This window comes from Euleptes europaea, chromosome 12 (assembly GCF_029931775.1).
Source record: "Euleptes europaea isolate rEulEur1 chromosome 12, rEulEur1.hap1, whole genome shotgun sequence".
NCBI classification, from domain to species: domain Eukaryota; kingdom Metazoa; phylum Chordata; class Lepidosauria; order Squamata; family Sphaerodactylidae; genus Euleptes; species Euleptes europaea.
In genome coordinates, this window is record NC_079323.1 from 67,371,353 (window position 1) to 67,393,904 (window position 22,552).

The 22,552-nt window shown below is 45.0% G+C and overlaps 1 protein-coding gene across 5 annotated transcripts in view; it reads right to left on the minus strand.

Annotated features, from left to right (window-relative positions):
• KDM6A (lysine demethylase 6A) overlaps positions 1 to 22,552 on the minus strand; it is a 334,756-nt gene that overhangs the window by 82,040 nt on the left and 230,164 nt on the right. The window lies entirely within an intron of this gene.

Here is a 22,552-nt window from a genome sequence, read left to right on the forward strand (position 1 = left end):
GCAACCAAAACATAACCTCACTTCACTTTTAGAACTGAAGATAGTGATTTTAAGAATTGTGAGCCTAAGGCAGGTAATGTCACCCCAGCTCAGCCCCAGTCATTGGCAACTGGAACAGCTGCCACAGAGACCTTGGTTTCCATTCACTGCCCTAAATAACATTCTGCTCAAACTTTCAATTGTCCAGGCATTCTTTCCTTTGCCATCAGAGATCAAAGATATTCTGAACAATAATACTTTTAAAGATTGTATTTCATCGGTTGCCTGTAAACTGCATAGAGGATTGAATGAAAGAAATACAGTAAAAATTACAATGAAAAAATGCAGTAAAGTTACATACCCTTCAATGTGTCATGCCAGGGATAATTCTCAGACAGATAGCATGCAAGCCTGCCTAGCCAAGAATATCCAACCTCTCACAATCTCAAGCCCCTTTATATACTTTTGGCTATGAGAACCAATGAAAATCAACAAGAAATTTTTATGACATTATTGTCAGATTCCCAGACACCTAAATGTATTAAAAGACTAAACATCCCTTTAACGAACCTCTTTCCCAAACTTTGAGCTCATATCAGACGGATGTCATAGGAATAACACCCAAACATTTCCTTTCTCAAAATAAATTTCCTTTCTCACACTTTCATCTTTAAGCTTGTTAAGCACAAAAGACAAAGTTGTTTTTCACCTTTGATTTGAAAGTAATAAAAACCACAAAGATGGATAAACTTGTTTTCCACTACTTGGTGTTATCAGTAACCTTGACAAGCTATGCAATGTCTGACCTTGTTTTGTGATTTTTGTGATTTAACATCCAGTCTCACAAACAACTTGTTTTTCTCAAGTGTCTGTCTCTATTTTCAGGCTTAAATGTTAACTTGGATTTTAGATCAATGCTGTAGGTTGTCGATAATCCATACTATTGACCATAAAGATATTGACAACCACAACAGAGTGTTGGACTACTAGGATATTGGAGGCACAGGTTCAAATCCCCACTCTGACATGGAAGATTGCAGGGTGACCTTGGACCAATTACACATACTCAGTCTAACCTAACTCACAGAATTGTTGTGAGGATAAAATGGAGAAGACAAGATCAATGTAAGTTGCTTTGGTTCCCCACTGAGGAGGGTATAAATGAATTAAGTAAATAAATAAAAATCTTTGTGTGGGAAAACCTAAAATAAAGACTGGTAAAGAGACGTGAGAGTCACAGATAGAAACAGGGACTTGGTGTTAAAATTGAGTTTAAATGTTTCTGTGGTAACGGAACAGCAGTCTTCTAGCTAGTAAAAATAAAGTCCTGGCCCTTAATTGTGCATCCCTTTTATAAAATCACTATTATAAATATTTGTGAAGGTTTTTTTAAAAAAAAGTTTAGATGCAAAAAAAGAAAGGAAAACAAGCTTGGAAACCAAGACAGACATGACAGATTTTACAATAAAACCATTTAGCAAAACTAACCTTGATTTAGCTTAGATATCATAAAACTATAAGATAAACACCTGAAAGCCTCAAGAGCTCTAACAAGCCTCAAGAGTTTTCTTGCCACTCCCTCATCCATACTCTCCCTTGAGTAGATAACCGAGCAAAGGGGAAAGGAGAAACATTAAGATTAAAGCTACATAGAGATACAGAAGCTACATAACAGAGATAAAAAGAAACTCAACAAGGAAATATTGTCACGCCGCCTGTGCGCCTCCGTGGGGTCCGAGGTCTCTGGCTTGGAACCAGGTGAGGGCGGAGGAGCCTCCTCGGCCTCAGACCAGTCCGAGGGAGAGTCAGAGCTACCCTCCTCTTCGTACGCAGCCAGGTTGTCTGCCCGCACACACTCAACCGTCGCAACCTCTGGCTGCTCTCCTCCCCGGCCCAGGCTCCTCTCTCGCCCTATATCCCTTCCCAGCCAGAGAGGCTCCGCCCCTCCCAGTCCCCAGCCCCTCTCCCCCAATCCCGCAGCCGGCCAGCCCAATGAGCTCCTCCCTGGAACCCGCTGCAGCTGCCCTGCCAGCCCTTCCCCGTCCCATTCTTGCCCGCCCGCAGATCAGCTGTGGAGCGGGACGGGGTCCTGGGCCGCGCGTCATTCCAGCCGCGCCCGGCCCCGCGGCTCCTCGAACTGACATGGCAGTTCTCGGTCGGCGCACCTTGTCCTGCCGGCAGCCTGAGGAGACAAAAGGAGAGGAGGTGGCGTCCCCAGGCTGCATTCAGGAGATCCGGGGGGGGGGGGTTGCGTGGCCCTACCTCCCCCGCAGGTGAGCTGGGGCCCGGGGCTTTAGCTGGGGGTCTGGCAGAGGCCCGGGAGAGGCTCGGGAGTCCCGGGAGGAGGCCAGGAGGCTCGTCCCGGGACAAATATGAAAGTAGAACAGAAAATACGGAGGATGAATGCAAAAGAAAAAGCAAACAATAAAGGAAACAATAAAACTGGCAGCCTGTGAACAGAGCACAGCCTACAGATGTCCTACACTATCAAACCAGAACCGGAACTCCACTAGGGAATTAGAAATAGATTAGAAATTTTTGGGGTCAAAACTGAACAAAATAAGCTCAGATAAGGTTTCATGACAAGCCATTGCCTGCAAAATTTAACCATGATTTGCAGTGATGTCCACATCAACAAACCATAGTTACAACCATCATTCTGCTTTAGAGCCTGCCACGCCACGGACACTAGAATGCTGAGTGGATGGAAATGGAACACACACAAGTGGTTCTCAGTGGTGGTTCTCCCAGCATATTCTCCCTTCTCTCAGCTCCAACTTGCCCACAAGAGCAGATATCTTCACTAATTACCCTTCTGTATCTCAGGATCTCAATACATTTGCCAACACATGATAAAACTTTGACAACAAATGCATGCAGTTTAAAAGCATAAATTTAACAATAGTTAACAATGGACAACAATCCATTCACAGATGTACCGCTTGTAACTTTACTAGCCAAGCACTTCTCAGCATTCCAGCCCACCTTCCACAATTAAATACAAAAATGCAGTAGCACATGGATCCTATCTCAGAGAAACTCTTCTACCTTATTAAGACTTCAAAGCTGAATACAGCAATTTTCTACATCATTTCCCTGATACAATGCAGGGGTGATTCAACTCTGAGACAGCAAATGCATTTCAGGCATCTACAACTTTCTCCACTTCACAGGTACCCCAGATATCCAAGTACAAGAATGACAATTCTTGGGTAGGCACACAAAGGGAGGTCTTTGCAGACTTATGGATGAGTGACTGGATCAACAATAACTGTTCTATTAATAGAAATTGGGTGCAGGGATTATTGGGCGAAACATTCATAGTTACCAATCCACCTTTTGTTTTCTGTTGCAGTTTTGTGTGGAGTCTTAACACACAGTTCAAGGAAATTCTTCAATATCATTTTAGCGATATGAACATACGGTACAAAAATAAGGTATTTAGATAGAAATCTTCCCCAAAGGAGCTGTTTTCACTTGTTGGGTTACTTGACCATATTAGTTACGGAGTGTTCAGACAACCCCTATTTTGGTTAACAAAAATCTGCTAACAAAATTCTGTCCTCAGAATCAAGAAAAGCAGACTCACATAACAATAATCTTTTTACTCATTATTTCCACTGGATATGGGGTGTTATTTTCTGTTGCATGTAGATTTGGGGGGTTAGTCTGGTGGTGGCGGGTGATAAAAAAGTTTACTAGGTAATTTGTGTATCAAAGCTTCAAGAGAGAGTTTGCGAAGTGCTAAATATTTTACATCAATTAATAACCTCCTAGAGATAAACTGACTTTTGAAAACACAGAACAATTGCTGTCTTTGGTGTGATTCAAACCTCTACTGCATTTATTATTAGTTATGTTACTCCTCCAATTCCATGTGTACTCTTTGAGAGGAATGTTAGTCTAAGAGGGGAACGCACCATATAATGGTAAGACAATTAAGTCAGTTCCTCTGCATGCTGCTGAATGTTATCTTTTGCCTGGCACAAGCAGTTAATCATAAGTGTACAGGTAATAATGGAAACCATGCAAGAACAGGGCAGAGGCATACTGCAGACAGCTTGATCAGCTAAAACCTTGTTGAACCATTCCATTGCAGTAATTATGCTGAGCTGGAACAAAAGCTTCTAATGCACAGTACAACTCTAAATACCAATTTTGTACACGTACTACTTTACAGCTCCTTGATAGCCAGTTGTTTTTTGCCCTTCACAGCAACAACACACTTTTCTCCTTTCACATAACACTATTCACAGATGCAGTCAAAGTTTGTTTTGGAAAATAACTTCATCTCCAATATAGGTTCCCATCCTCAAATACAAATGGTACCTATAGGGCTAGTCATGAAATAACAAAAAGGCACCAGTACTCTCAAGTGATCAAAAGAGCAAAAAATGATCTTAGTGATTCTGAAGTTTTACTCAGACCTCCAACTTATATCAGTTTAGACTCACTAGTCAAGCCTATATGGAAGGGAATACCAGGTGTGAAGGGTTCTACTGTTTGCAGAAAAGGCATAACTCTTTATCAATTCTCAGGTCCTTTATCCTGTAAAGCAACACTATCTTCCCTAAAGAGATACACCATAGCCATTCCTTAAGTTTAAGGTGAGACACCCTAGCAAATGACTTATATTAACCTAAACGCTAAATCCCCCAAAAGAAGTGATTCCCTTTTTCTTAACCTCACAACAGCCACCATTTCCTCAGTTTGTATTCATTTCCATCCTGGCACACAGCAAGAATGGCTATTGGCAACAAACAGCATGGAGGCCATTATTGCTAGATTTCTTGCTTCCAGATACTTTAAATGGACAATGAAGGCCACACTTGACTCCTAGAAGCTAATAGTTCCTGTAGCATTCAATGCAGAGGTGGTCCTATCCAAGCCCTCTCCAGTTTTACCAGCCACTACCTTACTTAATCCCACAGGGGTACTCCCTTCAGATAGCAAATTTTCTCCATCTAAAGAATATATCTTTACTCTTCCTTCTGCTAAAGTTAAGGGAGACAAGGCTGAGTCATCTTGCTGCTATCTTGAGGATTTCGAGCTGGGAATCTCTGGGCCTCCTTTACAAAACTTAACAGATAACCCCTCTGCTTTGGTCCAAGTGGCTTCCTGTAAAAATGGGTGTATTTTTGTGGATTCAGAAGGAGGGCTGGAAATGACAAAGAAATCCAATTGACAATTAAATGTACTGTCATGGAACTTGATGGGATGGGGGAACAAACTTCACGACTCCTTCTGTTCATGCATAGGTTTGACCTTTTATGTTTACAGGAAACATGGATGCAGGAGTCAGGCTCTCCAATCCTTCAAGGTTACCGCGCCTTTGCTATACCAGCCGTTAAAACATTTGTAACGTTTGTTTCAGTTCATTTAAATATAGAGCAATTGGAAAGTGGGTCTCAGGACCACATACAGGTTCTACTGATTCAACGTCAATGTATGGGCTCTCTTCTCTGTGTTAACATCTAAATTCCTCCTAAACTTTAAAAACTGCAGTGCACTGAAAACTTCTGGGACCTTCTGTCTACAAATTATCTCTGAATTTCCCTAATTCCCATCTTGTCTTATGTGGGGATTTCAATGCTAGAACAGGCCCTGGCATTTCTAACCCTCTAGTCAGCGTCAATAGTCAGGCTGTAGTGCAAGCCTGTCTTTTAGACCCATCATCACAAGACCTGACTACCAATAAGTCAGGCCTGGAATTACTAGAACTGCTATCCATCCATCAGTTGCAGATTCTTCAAGGCACCAGGTTCGACACCTCCAGTGGTACATTTACATTTTTATGTACTTGGGGAGCCAGCACAATCGACTACATTGCAACTTCACCCTCGCTTTTAGTCCACATCCTCAGTTTTGAGGTTGGTAATAGAGCTGAGAATGACCATTGCCCATGAAGGCTTTAATGGATTTCAGGGATAACATTTTTGTCTGCCCTGCCCCAATTTGTTAGATGGGTGTTTGCCCGGTACAAGGAGACTTAGGTGGACGAAACAGTTCCAAGCCAACCTAGCCCAATCCTTGGCGAAGGACGACTTGTGGTCCTGATGCCAAGAACTATTGCGGGAAGGCTTGGATACTATTCTGATGATAAGTATTCTGATGATATAGCACAACTTCTTAAACCTCTGCTCTCCAATGATAGGCCCTTCAAAATCTAGCAGAGGGTGGTTTGATCAGGAATGTAGAACTGTCAGGAAAGAAAAGGGCAAGAGTCCAGTAGCACCTTAAAGACTAACAAAAATATTTTCTGGTAGGGTATGAGCTTTCGTGAGCCACAGCTCACTTCTTCAGATACAGCTAGGATGTGAATCCATCTATCTTTAAGTAAAGGAGAGTGAATTCAGACAAGCATTAGTATGTAAATGTTAACAGTATGAAAATGTGAATAGCAGGCGTGATGGGATTACCATATTTTTTGCTCCATAAGACACACTTTTTTCCTTTTCAAATGTGAGGGGAAATGTCAGTACGTCTTATGGAGCGAATGCAGTGGCAGCGGGGCGCAGAGCTGGGCCGCCCCGGGAGCTGGCTGGGACGCCGCCAGCCAGCTGGGGGGCGGGAGGCACTAGACTCTGGAAAAACTTCCAGCAGGAGAAAAAAAAATGGCGATGCTCTATAATTTTGCCTCCATAGTCTCTATGGTACATCAGACTATGGAGGCCAACACAGAGCGGCAGCGCCTCCTTAAAAGCGGCCGCACATGGCTGGCCTCCACTTGCTAGTCGCTAGAGGAGGAGGTAGGTTGGTACGTTGCTCCTCCTAACCCGAGTCCGCCTCCCTCCCCGAATCCCCGGGGTAGTTCTCCCGACCTGGACTGGAGTCTGCTGTGTTTCCAAGTGCATCTCTTCCCCCGCCCCCGTTTTCTTTCCTCCCAGCCTGGGCTGGAAACGAAGAAGCAACTTTCCTTAGTTGGAGGGGGAGGGTAGTTCTCCCGACCTGGAGTCTGCGGTGTGTCCAAGCGCATCTCTTCTCCCCCCCCATTTCTTTCCTCCCCCCCGTTTCTTTCCTCCCAGCCTGGGCTGGAAAGAAGAAGCTAATTCCTTAGTTGGAGGGAGAGGGTAGTTCTCCGACCTGGAGCCTGCTGTGTTTCCTTTTCACATTCTAGCTGTATCTGAAGAAGTGAGCTGTGGCTCACGAAAGCTCATACCCTACCAGAAAATATTTTTGTTAATCTTTAAGGTGCTACTGGACTCTTGCCCTTTTCTACTACTGTAGACAGACTAACACGGCTACCCACTGTGAATTGTCAGGAAAGAGTTAGTTTATTATACCCAACAGATCCACCTTCACAATAAAGGAACATCTATAAGCCATCTTATCTTGCTAAGTCAGCATTCAAGAAGCTCCTCAGGCAGAAAAAGTCTGAACATGTTAAATTACAGTGGCAGGAACTAGGACTGGCTGTAAAAGAAAAGAGGGAAGCATGATTTTGGGAACTCGTCTCATTTGAGTCAGGTAGGCCTCTTCTTGCATTGTAAGCCCAGATCTCGGCAAAAGATTGGCATGCCCATTATAGCCGGGTATCTGGAAATTCTTCCACTCTGGAGTATGAGGCATCAGGTCAGAAACCTCTTTGTGATGCGTCCATTTTGCCAGAATGGCCCCCTGTCACCGAGACGGAGATCAGAGATCTTATTTCAACCCTCGCTTCTGGAAAGTCCCCTGGTGAGGACTTGACTCCCCCAGAGTTGTTCAAGCTCTTTCCTAGTTGGTGGGCACCCATTTTAGCAAAAGTCTTCACCCAGGTAAATTCAACAGGTGTTATCCCTATGGGGTGGAAACTGAGTATTGTAGTCCCTGTGTTTAAAAGGGGGAATAAAGTGGACACTCAGAACTATCGTTCAATAAGTCTGCTGGACACAACCACCAAACTGTACAGCAAACTCTTTCTATGCAAGTTAGAGGTTTGGGAGGTTTCCAATCATGTCATTCATACTGAGCAAGCAGGCTTTAGAAAAGGGCAATGTACTATCGATCACTGTCAAATTCTTAACCAACTAGCCTTTCAAAGTCTCAAGGGCCCAACTAAATCCTTATATGTGGCCTTTGAAGATTTGACAGCTGCCTTTGACTCTCTTGATAGAGAACACCTTTGGATGAAGTTGGCTGGCACAAACACAGATAAACACCTACTATTTCTGCTACAGGAACTACAAATTAACTAACATCTCGGCGAAAATTAGGGTAGATACCTCAGGTTCTTTAATGGAGGAAATCCCAATTCTCAGAGGAGAGGGTGTGTCTTGGCCCCCCTGCTGTTTCGTTTATATCTAAATGACATCATCCCAAAGCTATCTGGCTCTGAGTTTGTTTCTCCCTCTTTAGGCTCTCAGAAAATATCAGTCCTCTTATACGCTGACGACATGGCTCTAGTCTCCCTTTCACATGTAGGCCTAAGAAAGTTGTTGCACAAACTAGGTGACTACTGTAAAGAAGAGGCCTTAAGTATCAACTATGCCAAGATCAAAGTGATGGTCTTTAGGAAAAAGCCTCGCAAGTTTAAGTGGTCCATAGATGGAACCCCTATACAGCAATCCAGCACCTTCTAATATCTAGGGATAATGTTCAGTGAAACTTTAACCTGAAAGGCTCATTTGGCAATTACCAGAGCCACAGTATTAAGATCCATAGGGGCTATTCTGAAATTTTATTATACAAAAGGAGGATTCTTGATTGACTCAGCTCTGAAACTGTATCAGAGTAAGGCGGTTCCCCAACTTCTGTTTGGACCTGACTGTCTCTGATGTAGATTGATGGACAGCATTATTGTAAGCATATTCTGCAAAAGGCAACAGTTCTACCCAGTCATCTTGGTGGTAATTGACATAACAACGTAAATAACATTCCAGTACAGCATTGACACGTTCAGTGTGCCCATCCGTCTGGGGATGGTAAGCACTCGACAATCCCTGCTCCACCCCCACCAACTTGAGGAAAGCCTTCCAAAATTTAGCCACGAAACTACTTCCGCAGTCGCAGATTATCTTGTGTGGGAACAAATGAAGACAGAAAACATGTGACACAAAGAGGCAGGCCAACTTGGGGGCGGAGGGAATACCCGCACATGGAATCAAATGTACCTGTTTGGAAAATAAGTCAGTAACAACCCATAGTACAGTTTTGCCCCCGCTAAGCGGGAGATCCGTCATGAAATCCATGGCAATTACTTCCCAGGGCTTGCTGGGAATTTTCAGCGGTTGCAGCAGTCCTGGGGGTTTGCCTTGAGACCGTTTGACTGTGGCACAGATAGGGCAGCTGCGAACGAAGGAGTCCACATCAGAACGCATTCCCCCCCACCAAAACTGTCTGCGTAACAAGTGAAGGGTTTTCAGGAACCCAAAGTGTCCCGCAGTTTTAGCTCCATGGGCCAATTGCAGGACTTCTCTTCGAAGTATCTTAGGCACGTATAATTTCGAGTCTTTGTACCAACAACCACCTTGCTCAAGTACACCTTGGGGCAGGGTCTGGGCAGTGCGTTCGGCTAAGCACTGAGCCCGAAGGGAGTCCAGGAAGGAGTTGAAGATGATCACCCCCCTCCTTTCGCGGGAGAGGGCGAACCAGGAGCTGGTGGTGATGGGGGGGAGAAATTGGTTGCTGTGGGGTGCCGGGTACAGACGGCGCAAGGGGGGCTGGCGAGGGAGCCTGCTGGTTAGGGCTGGACACTTTGTCGTCCACTGCGCGATTTTCATGCTGGGGTCGAATTTGGGACCGGGTCTGCACGGCCAGCATGGGCAGGGCCCCTCTGTGCGCTGGGGTGAATAAAGAGTCTGTCGGCCGATCACGTTTTACTGGGTATTGAGGCAACCTGGATAGGGCATCAGCAAGCACGTTCTGTTTCCCGGGCACATGTTTAAGAACAAAATGAAATTGAGCAAAGAAGTCCACCCAACGCTGTTGTTTTGCGGACAACTTATGGGTCCCCGTGAGGGCAGCTAGATTTTTGTGATCGGTCCAGACTTCGAAAGGGACCCTGGACCCCTCCAGGAATTGCCTGCACAGAGTGAGGGCATGGTGGATGGCTGATGCCTCCTTTTCCCAAATGGGCCAGTTTAATTGGGCATGCGCAAACATTTTCGAGAAGTAGGCACAGGGGTGAAGGAGACCGTCCGGTCCTCTTTGGAGAAGGGCCCCCTTCCATGGCTACGTCAGACGCATCGACCTGTATAATAAACATTTGGTTCGGATCTGGGTGCTGCAGCACAGGTTCAGAAGTGAAAAGCCGTTTGAGGGCTACAAAGGCGGATTGGCATTGATCAGTCCACAGTATTTTGGCAGAGGGCAATGTTGCAGAAACCCCTTTACCCTTTGTTTTCAGGAGGTCAGTGATTGGCAGCGCCACTTGAGCGAAGTTGGGAATGAAACCGCGGTAGAAATTAGCAAAGCCCAGAAATTGCTGCACTTGCTTGCGGGTGGAGGGTGGAGTCCAGTCAAGTACCGATTGGACTTTAGCGGGGTCCATGCTAAGGCCACGATGAGAGATTATGTACCCCAAGAAAGTTATTTTCTCTTGGTGAAATTCGCATTTGGACAGCTTTGCATAGAGCTGGTGGCTACGCAGACGTTGCAAAACTTCTCTGACCAGAGCAACATGTTCCTCCATGGTTTTTGAATAAATAAGAATGTCATCCAAATAAACTACCATGCAAATCATGGAGGATTTCGTTAATGAGTTGCATGAAGACCCCCGGGGCCCCTTTTAACCTGAAAGGCATCACAAGAAATTCATACATTCCAAAACAGCTAGAGAAGGCAGAGAGGGGTTCGTCCCCCTCACGGATACGGACGCGATAATAAGCTTCCACTAAGTCCAATTTGGAGAAAACACATCCCTCCTGTAATTGTCCCAAAATATCTCAAATCAATGGTATGGGATAAGCGTTGGCTTGGGTTCACCCTCCTTTTTCCGGACAAAGAACGCCGGGGCTGAGTTGGGAGCGTTCGATGGCCAAATGAACCCTCGAGCAAGATTTTTATCCAAAAAGTCACGTAACACAGCGCGTTCAGAAACGCTCATGGGGTAAATCTTGCTCTTAGTCAGTGTGCAGTCTTTTACCACCTCAATTGCACAGTCTGTGGTACGGTGGGGGGGGCAAGGCATCGCATTCTTTAATATCAAAGACATCTGCAAAGTCTCTGTATGCTTTGGGAAAAGGCGTTGGCAATGAGGCATCGGAGGTTAACGCCGGAGCGGGTGGAGGCACCACCGCAGCTTCCTGTCGGTGCTGTTCGCACTTGGGATTGGCAAAGGAAATAGTGTCAGTTTCCCAGTCTATACAGGGACTATGCCCTTTAAGCCAATTAATCCCTAGGACAACTTCGAATCGGATGGGGGCTATGGTAAAGTCTATTTGTTCCCAATGAGAACCAATACCCATCGCTACTCCCCGTGTGCGATGATCGACTGGTCCCCCCTTAAAATGGCTCCCATCCATCTGGGCGAATTGGACGGGAGCTGGTAAAGCCTCGGACTTGACTTTGAGGGCTGCAAACGTGGCCTCACTAATTAAGGTGCGGCCGCAGCCAGAGTCAATAAGTGCCTTGACAGGCAGTTGGGGACCCCCTTTATAGTGTTGCAACACTGCATCCACATAAACAGTGGTTTCCACTTCACTCACCTTGACGGGAGCTTTGGGTTTAGCAGGAGATTCTGCAGGGGTCTGTGGAGACGCTCCACTCACCACAGACAGAATCTGTTTTTTGACAGATCAAGTGCGGTTTTCAGGTTTAGAGCCGGAGCATTCCATTGGTTATCCTCGTCAGAAGAAGGAGAGTTGTCCCCCATTGGGGCACTTGTATTCCGGGATCCTGCGGGGTCGCTTGGTGCAGAAAGGTTAGCCGATTCCTCAACGTGAAGTGCAGAGGGTGTGGGTCGTCTCGGCGCTGCGCTGCGGGTGGCCGCGGTGCCTCTGCGTTGAGGTCTCCCTCGAGCTCGGGGTGGCATGCTGGGGCGAGTGGCCTCCGGGCAAAGTGGCCCAATTCCCCGCAAACAAGGCAAGCCCCCCTCTGGAACCTCATTTCGCGATCCAGAGGTGGCCGCTGGGAAGGCTGGGAAGCGGCGCTTTCGGTGGGGGGTTTTGGGCGCTCTTATCCCTGTTTCGCTGTCGGACCAGGGAAATGAAACGTCGGCGGCTCTCGACCTCCTCAGCTAGCAAAATCCAATCTTCTAGGGTCTCGGGATCACCCCACATATACGACCAGTTCAGAATGTCAGGGTGTAAGGCTTCCCTGAAATAATGAATAAGGGTGGCCTCAGGCCAGTCCACAATCTTACTGGCCAGTCTCTGGAATTCATCCGCAAATTCCCGGACTGGAGAGGAGCCCTGTCTGAGTTGTAACAGTTCTGCTTTGGCTTGTTGTCCCATAAAGGGGTCCTCAAACCGTCTCCGCAAGGCAAACATGAAATTGTTGAGGGAGCGGATAGATCGGATCTAGTGTCAAATTGGAGGACCATCCAGTCAGCTGCTTTCCCTGTCAATAAAGAAGCTACGAAACGGACTCGGTTGTCCTCAGTGGGAACGTATTGCCCCTGTTCTCTCATGTAACTATCCACTTGATGCAGAAAACAGGGTAAAGTCTCGAGCAAACCATCATAGGTCGTTTTCAGCCGAGGCTGCTTCCACTGGCCGGGCACGGGCTGTCCCGGTTGCACGGGTGCCCCGGGAATTGGCACAACCGGGGCTCCAGGGACCAGAGGGAGAGCAGGTGGTTGAGCATGTGGTTGAGCTGGCACAACCGGCTGGCCTGGTAGGTGAACCGGTGCTGCGGGCCCAGGGAGAATGGGCTGCGCTGGAGTCGCCAGCGCCTGCTGTAAGCGCTCGTTTTCCTGAAACAAGCGTTCCATTTGATCCTGGAGACGGTCTACACGATCGTATAACTCCCGGTTTTGAGCTCGTAATAGGTGCACCTCTTCCTCAGGTCCACCTGTACGATGTGCTCGACTGGCCCGCAAACCCGTGGCCCAATGAGAGCCGTCTTCATACAAGTCCTCCTCGTCAGAATCGTCGGAGCCCCGAAGCCGTTCTGCGAGGTGACGCGCGCGTTGGGTGGTGCGAGACGGAGCAAAAGCCGGAGAAAACGTTGGCCCCCACAAGGGGCCAGTTCGCCCGGTGTCTTTGGGGCGCACACCTGGCGCGCCCGTTCCGCAGCCAACTGCTGCTCCCTTTCCCGTTCGGCCTGAGCTTTGGCCGCCGCCTCAGCTGCCTCTCTGTCCGCGAGAGCTTGGGCGGCCTCGAGCTTCAGGGCAGCAGCCGTGGTAACAAGCGGTAAAAGTTCCTTCTCCAAGAGGGCGAGGAGCGGTTCAGACTCCCCGCCCAGCAGCGGTTGAACCTTGACCGCTAGAGCGGGTGCAGCAGTCCCGAAAGTTGGGGTCAACAATTGTGACAGATTGGCTACCGTGGTATCCTTCGGTAGTCCCACAAACAGTAGCGCCGTTTGGACAGCGACCCGTTGCGCCTCTGCTTGGCAGTCAGCTGCATTTGGCACCAGAGAAACACCTTCCGGGGCCGCTCCCGCCATGGCTCCCGTCGCCAAGACGGCAGGACGACTTGGGACCGTGGACAGATTTGGGTGAGTCTCACGAGCAATAAGTTTATTCAACAAGCCAGTTAGCAGTTGTAAATCCTCAGCCGCCACTCGGGCATCATCCACCAACCGATCAAAGGCTTGGAGGTCTAGGCAGGCAATGGCATCCGCAGCGTCGGACATCCAGGGGGTTATCGCTAGAGATCACCACTGGGTCTGTACCAGTCCATTTAAGCGACTAACCTCCGTGCTAGTCCTAAGTAGCTCAGCTACAACGTCCCGTACGAGGTCGGGATCGGCAGACGATGTTCCCAACGGAAGGAACGACTGGAAGCCTTCCAGGGTCCTCAGCAGGAACCCGTTACCCGGGGATCAAACCCACCGGGCCCGGGGCGAACCTCACAGGGCTCTAGCCACGGTCGAATCACTCGGAGAGCGCTCTCCTCGCTCCCATACGAGTGGCAGGCGAACCCTCCGGGGCTCCAGCCTGACGGAAGAAAGAAAGTGGATTGCTGTCACAATGTAGGCCCTTGGCCCAATCGAACCACAAACCACATCAGAGACAGTCAGGTCCAAAGAAGCTGGTTTTTACTGGTCAAAAAGGTTAACAGAGCATAAAGAAAAGGTGACAGCAATGAGGCTTGCTGGCTTGAACTTGGTAATATAAAAGCATAGAAAAAGGCAAGAGATTACAAATCACAAACAGAGCTGAGTTCCCAGAGCTTCAAACGGAGTTAGGTATGCACAACAATCCTTGAGTCTGGTCAGTGGGAAAACGAAAATAAACAAATCAACTGAGATACAGGCCTGACAATGGTGTAGAGTTTTGCTGTTGGAAAGATAGTTTGGTCACAAAGCTGGAAACTATCCAAAATCACTTCTTGATGAGAATTCTAGCTTTACCCAGAGGCACCCCTGCAGCCCTAATGCGAGAACTCAGTTTGCCATCAATCAGGGCCCGTGTTCTTGTAGCCCTGTTAAGATCTTGGAGACAGAAAAGCAGTGACACCACCAATTTATATCACAGGCAGTGTTTTAAATTGATGATGCAAAATGATGCCGACAAGCTAACCTGCTATAACAACATCCTGCACTGCTACTCCATATCAGAAGACACCCAGGCTGTCCCCATAGTAGGTACAAACATTCGGGACTGGGTATTTAAGTGTGATGCTGCATCAGACAGGCAATCAATCTCCCTGTCCAAATTCTCACTATGGTTTAAACAGTTTAAAAGGGATCATGTCAGAGCTTCACACCTGGTCATTATCCCCTTCCATAACCTCAGAATAGCTTTTACTCACCACGGAACACGGACAAGAATTCTGCTGCAGACCAAGAAGGTCGAATGGATGAGGCAGCAGCTTACAAATAAAAAACAACATGATGGAAGGCCTAGAAATATTATCTATTAATATAAATGGCCTGAACACAGCACAAAAAAGAAAGAAGACGTTTCATGCGCTTTCCAAACATAAAGCAAATATAATATGTCTTCAAGAAACGCACATAAAAAGAAAATACAATTATCTATTAAATAATAAACGACTTGGAATAGTGTATACATCTGCAGCGTCTGAAAAAAAAAGGGGGTATAGCAATATACATTAGGGATCCTACCATTAAAGTCTTGGAAGTTATGAAAGATACAAAAGGTAGACAGCTAATACTTAAACTACAATTCCCAACAGGAGAAATAAAAATATTAACCTCCATATACGCACCATTGACATCAAAAGAAAAATTCTTCACAGAGCTCTTTACAACATTAGAAAAACAACTGGAATATGAGATTATTATTATCAGGGACATGAATGGAGTTCTGGACGTCAAACTGGACAGATCCAAAAACCAAAAAAGTGGCAAACTACCAAAAAGTGTAAAACTGGATATGCAGCGTCTTAATTTGCAGGACATCTGGAGAATTAAAAATCCAAATGTTAAAGATTATACATTCTATTCGGATAGGCATAGGACCTTCTCAAGAATCGACATGTGTTGGATTTCGACTACCTTGGTGAAAAATTTAGAATATATTAAAATACTACCTCGGATTCTGTCAGATCATAATCCTATAGTAATAAAATGGCAAAAACAGAAAAGGGCAATATTTAGATGGAGACTAAATGATGCTCTCCTTAATAAAAAGACAGACCTTAATACGGGTCGTGAAGAACTTAAGGAATTTCTGCATAGAAATGAAACACCAGGAATAAGTCAAGCAACGATCTGGGACTGCTCGAAGGCCTATATGAGAGGTATCTTCATTTCAATAAACTCAAAAAATAAAAAAGAAAGGGAAAAACGTCTGACAGATCTCCAAACGAATCTCGCACAGTTAGAAAAAAACTACCAACAAACAAATAGCAAGAAAACTTTAAAAGAGCTTAAAAAGACAAGACATGAAATTGATTTACTTTTTACAGACGAGATGGCAAAAAAATTGAAATTTATAAAACAGAGGCACTTTGCACATGCAAACAAGTCGGGCAAGTACTTGGCATCTATGATTAAAACAGAAAATAATAATAACAGCAGCAAAAATAAAAGGGCAGATAACACACAAAGAAGATGAAATAGAACAGTGCTTCCTAGAATATTTTAAAGACCTTTACAAAAAGAAGATACAAAATGAACAAACAGAGGAAATAAAAAGCTATATCCAACAGAATCATCTAAACCATCTTTCCAAGGAAGTTATAACTCTCTTAAATCAAGAAATTACAATAGAAGAAGTAAAACAGGCAATCAAGAAACTAAATAGTGGGAAGACTCCTAGGCCGGATGGTCTCACAGCTATGTATTATAAATCGTTTATAGAAGAAGTGGCCCCAACACTAGTGAAAGTGATGAATGAAATATATAAGACAAATAAGGTGCCAGATACCTGGAAAGAAGCATATATAACGCTTATCCCCAAAGGAGGAACAGATCCAACATTACCTTCCTCGTACAGGCTAATAACTCTACTCAATACAGATTATAAAATATTCACAACAATAATTGCACAGAGATTGCTAGCTGAAGCAGATACGCTGATCAATCTAGACCAGACAGGCTTTATACCCAAACGACATATGGCAGATAATATCAGATTTTTGATCAACGAGAGAGTTAGTAAAATACAGAAAAGAAAAAATGGCCTTTATTTTTGTTGATGCAGAGAAAGCCTTTGATAACATCTCGTGGAATTTTATAAGACAAGTAATCTATAGCATAAGCAATGAAGGCAACCTATCTCATTGGATATCTAGTATATACACAGAACAACAGGCGAAGCTCATAATAAACGGCACTCTGACAAAAGATATTAAAATAGAAAAAGGAACCAGGCAAGGATGTCCACTGTCCCCATTGTTATTTAATCTAACACTAGAAGTATTAGCAAATAAAATTAGAACAAATCAGAAAAAAGCTGGTTTACGTGTACAAGGAGAAAAATTTAAAATAAGAGCCTATGCAGGTGATGTCTTGTTAACAATCACAAAACCAGAAACAAGTATTAAAGAACTTATGAATGATATTCAAATATATGGAGGATTGGCAGGTTACAAACTTAACAAAACCAAAACATTTTTTTTTTAGAACATTTAACTAAAAAAGAGGAATCAGAAATAACGACTATCTCAGGATGTACAATATCAACTAAACCGATAAAATATTTGGGAATAACTTTTCAAAAAAAATATATCAAGATTTATTTATCCACAACTATCAAATGGTCTGGAGTAAGATTGAACGTGATCTCCAAACTTGGACCAAGTTGAAGGTTTCCTGGCTGGGCAGAATAGCCATAGTCAAAATGAACATACTTCCAAGATTCAACTTCTTATTTCAAACGATTCCCATTAAAATCCCAGACAAGATCTTAATCTTAAAATCCTGGCAACGAAAAATCAACAGATTTGTATGGGACAAAAAACGTCCCCGAATAAAATTTAAAATTATGACTGATGAAAAGAAAAGAGGGGGCATGTCACTTCCAAATCTAACAATATACCATCAAGCGGGAACCTTGGTATGGATTAAATATTGGATCATGCAGACTAATGATAGGACTACTAAACTAGAGCTGGCAAGTTTAGAAGGTGGAGCGCATTATTTACTGTGGGGAAAAAATTGGAGGAAAAGTTTAGTAGGAATGGGAGGCCATCCAACTGTAGAAAATATGGTGGCAGTTTGGCAGAAAATGAAATCAAGATTAAGTTTTGATGGGTCATTACTGACGGCGCCCTTTAATGCTTATGGTTCTATAACAGACAGGAAAAAATATGGGACAATACAATATCAGGATTTGGTAAAAACAGATGGCACTCTCAAGACACTATTAGAGATACAAGTTAACTACCTGCAGATGCCCTGGCTAACATACCACCAACTAATTTCAAGATTTAATGAGGACTGCTGGACTCGGGGAGTACTAAAAGGAAAAACAGAGTTCGAACAGATGATAAGCCAACAGAACATCTACTAGGTAGAATATATAAGCTACTGCTGACATACGATACAGAAGATGAACAAATAAAGTCATGTCAAATCAAATGGATGGAAAATTTTAATGAGATTGTAACAACAGATCAGTGGGAACAGCTATTTCGTAGAAATCTTAAATTCACCCTTTGACAAGGGATTCAGGAAAAAAAGTGTTGCACTTACCTGTAACTGTTGTTCGTTGAGTGGTCTTCTGTGCAGGCACACATGGGACTGCGAATGCGCAGGGCCAGCCATGGAGATTAGAAAAGCTTATGGAAGAGTCGGCTCCCTAGGAGCGCCCCCCCTCTCGTCAACGACCAAGCCTTAACGGCTGTTCCCTGCCCAACTGTCATTGACGAGAGGGGGGGGCACTCTTCCCTCAGTTCTCCAATCACTGCCGCGGGAGGTACACTCTTTTACGGTGTCATCCCACAGCGGGGAAGGAGGGAGGGATGTGTGCCTGCACAGAAGACCACTCAACGAACAACAGTTACAGGTAAGTGCAACACTGTTTGTCGTTTTCGTGGATTCTGTGCAGTCCCACATGGGAGAATAGCAAGCTCACTTACTGTGGAGATGGGTGTGTAATGGTCAACGGAATAACGTATTCAACACTGCTTTCCCCACAGCTGCATCGGTCCTGGAATCTACGTCCACTGCGTAATGCTGGATGAAAGTCATCGGCGTGGACCACATTGCGGCCTTGCAGATCTCAGCGACGTCTCCTGAAGAAGCGAAGGCTGTTGAAGTCGCTTGAGCCCTTGTGGAATGTGCGTGCAGGTGTAGTGGGCAATCTACCCCTGCTGTCTGGTATGCCAATTTTATGGCTGAAACCACCCACCGTGATAGTGTTTGTGTAGACACCACTCAACCTTTGTTTGGGCCACTAAAACAAATAAAAAGGTTATTATCCTTTCTGAATGACTTGGTTCTATCTAAGTAAAAAAGTAGTGCCCTGCGTACATCGAGTGAATGAAGTTGTCTCTCCGATGGTGAGTCTGGTTTTGGAAAAAATACAGGTAAGGTGATATCTTGTGAAAGATGGAATTTTGACACCACTTTAGGCAGGTAAATCAGACTAGGTTGTAGGACCACTCTGTTGGGAAATTTGTTTGTGAACGGTGGGTCTACCCTTAGGGCTCTGAGGTCGCTAACCCTCCTGGCCGATGTGATGGCTATTAAAAAGGCCGTTTTGTAAGATACTACTGATATGTCACTCGAAACCATGGGTTCAAGGGTTTGGTTGTTAGGTGTGATAGCACCAGGGATAAGCTCCATTGATGAATGGGGGCATGCACCTGTGGAAATAAGTTTTCCAATCCTTTTAAAAACTTTTTGCATAATTTATTGGAAAACAAAGATGCTCCATTCACACCTTCATGGCATGATGAGATTGCTGCCAAGTGACATTTGATCGAAGAGTTCGAGAGACCTGAGTCCTTTAAGGACAAAAGATAGTCAAATACCGCCTGTAACGTGCAACTTTGCGGTTCCATTTCTTGTTCCCTAGTCCATTTCGAGAATCTCGCCCATTTGTGAGCGTATGCCTTTCTGGTAGATGGCTTACGCGCTGCGATTAACACATTAGCTACTCTATCCGACCACCCAATTAGTGTTTGATCCTCCAAGCCACTAGGTGTAGCGAGGATGGATCGTGATGGAGTACTCCTCCTCTGGTTAGGAGGTGTGGGGAGTTCGGAAGGTTGATGTAATTGCGTTTTGTCACATTCCAAAGGATGGGGAACCATGGTCTCTTTGGCCAAAAGGGTGTTATCAATATTAAGTGTGATCTGTCCTGAAGGGCTTTTCCTAATACCTTGTGTATTAAGGGGATGGGCGGGAAGGCATACATTAGTCTTCCTGACCAAGTCATTTGGAAAGCGTCCCCTAGGGATCCCCTCTCTGTCACTGCCCTCGAGCAGAACAGCCTGCATCTTGCATTTTCGCTTGACGCGAAAAGGTCTATTTCTGGCCAACCCCATTGGTGGAAGATGGGTTGTAAAAATTGCATTGGAATGGACCACTCGTGGTCCTCGGCCGTGTCTCTGCTCAAGGCATCTGCCCTGACATTGGAACAGCCTGCAATATGAATTGCTGACAGGGATGCATTCTGTTTGATTGCCCACTCCCATATGAGGGTAGCCTCTCTGCAGAGAGCTAACGAATTCGTGCCCCCTTGTTTGTTTATGTAGAATTTTGAGGTTGTGTTGTCCGTGGCGATGAGAACAGCCTTGTTTGTAAGGAATTCTGAAAAAGAAGAAAGGCCATATCTAATCGCCCTCATCTCTAATATGTTAATATGCAGCTTAGTTTCCCTTATGGTCCATCGCCCTTTAGCTATAAGGGATTCAGTGTGGGGGCCCCAACCTCCTAAAGAGGCGTCTGTAAAAATCTGAACATCGTGAGAGCTGACACCAAATCTTACACCCTGTAGGAGGTTATGCTCCTCTAACCACCAACTCAAGGATCTAATGATCACCCTAGGGATAGATAATTTCTTCTCTTGAGGGTCCACATTCAGCTTAAAGGCTCTTAAAAACCAATTTTGGTCTCATTTGGAGTCTCGCATAGGGGACCACAGCCGTGGTCGAGGACATCAGACCTAAAAGTTTTTGAATTGTCACTGCCTTCTGAAACCTTTGCCGTGTGAAGTATGTTATCAACTTTTGTATCGCTCTGACCCTTGGTAAGGGTAGGAATGCAACCTGTAGGTCTGCATGCAACACTGCACCTATGAATTCTATAATTCGGGTTGGATTGAGGCGTGATTTCTGGAGATTGATGACCAATCCCAGTTCTGTAAGAGTACTCGTCGTGATCCTGACTGATCGTGACAGTTCATCTTGGGAGCTAGCTACCATTAGCCAGTTGTCCAGATACGGAAATATGCAGCAACCTTGCAGTGTTAGGTACCCTATCACTTCCGCCATGACCTTAGTAAATACTCTAGGAGCTGGAGATAACCCAAAAGGTAATACTGCATATTCGTAATTGATTCCCCCGCATGAGAATCTCAAGTATCTTCTACAGTCTGCATGGATGGCAATGTGGAAATATGCGTCTTTTAAATCTAAAACTGCAAACCACATATCTCGAGACAGTAGGGGTAAGATCTGTTGCAGGAATAACATTCTGAACTTGCGTACTTGCACAAATTTGTTCAGGGCTCTCAAATCCAAAATAGGTCTCTTCCCTCCTCCCTTTTTTTCAATCAGGAAGTATCGGGGGTAGAATCCCAAATGACTATCATTGGGTGTGAGGGCTCGAATTGCTCCCTTCTGTAATAGGGAGTTGACCTCTTCTAACAACTCTTGTTGTGGTGTCCCTGTTACAGGTGGTTGAGACATATTTATAGGAAAATAAGAGAATTCAATAAAATACCCCTGTTGTATTATATTCAACACCCATGAGTCTTTCGAAATTTGTGACCATTTACTATAAAACTTAGAGAGACGGTTACCAAACATTGGAACTGAAGAACAATTATTAACTGACAAACCATCCTCTAGTCATGCTGAACCTTTCTTATTAACTTGTTCTTGTGGGGGGTATCCCCCCTTCCTGCCTTGTATCTTTTACCCTGTTGAGGGTTGGACTGGTAGTGCTGTTGGGATTGTTGCCTCTGATACCTCCAAGATTGGTTTCTATTAAATCTGTTAGTATAGTAGGGTTGAGGCTGTCTATTATAAGGTCGAGGCCTATATGATGGGCCAGAGTGTTGGGTAACCCCCAAAGATTTTGCGGTAGCCTTCTGTTTCCGAAGGTTATGCAGTACCTCATCAGTATTTTCGCAGAATAGGGCTTTTGTATCAAACGGCATATCTTCCATTCTGGCTCTGACATCAGGTGTTAAAGATGATGCCCTTAACCAAGAATGGCGCCTGAGTACTACACTCGAGGCGATGGCCCTACCTGAGCAGTCTGCCATGTGTCTAGCTGCAGCAATCTGAGTCTTGCCCAATTTTTTACCTTCTATTTGTATGGACATTAATATGGCCCTTTTTTCTTCAGGTAAGTCATCCATCACTTCTGATACCCTATCCCATAAGGACATTTGGCAACGGCCTGATAGTGCACCAAAGTTAGCAATTCTAATGCCCAGGGCAGCTGAGGAATAAAATTTTCACCCTAGGCCGTCCAGTTTGCGCCCTTCTTTATCTAGGGGGGCGGAGTGTGCCCCAGATTTGTATCTCTCTGCTAACACATCTGTAATAATTGAATTTGGTGAAGGATGTTTATATAAAAACTGCCCTTCCTCCTCATCCACTCCGTACAAATTTTCTATTTTTTTAATGGATGCTATTACTGATGCAGGTTTAACCCAAGTGGCCATAGCTGTCTGTTTTATACCTTGAACCATTGGCAATCTAGCTGCGCCTGGTTCAGAACTAGATAACACTCCCATAATTGGGTCCGACGGTTTGGGGTCTGTTTGTATGGTCATTAGCCCCAACGATTTTGCCATACGGTATAGAAGTTCTGAGAACTTTATGTCATCTGTGGGGGATATTGGAGGGGGATTACCCACCGTATCCCCTGGGGCAGGACGGTACATGTCCTCCAAATC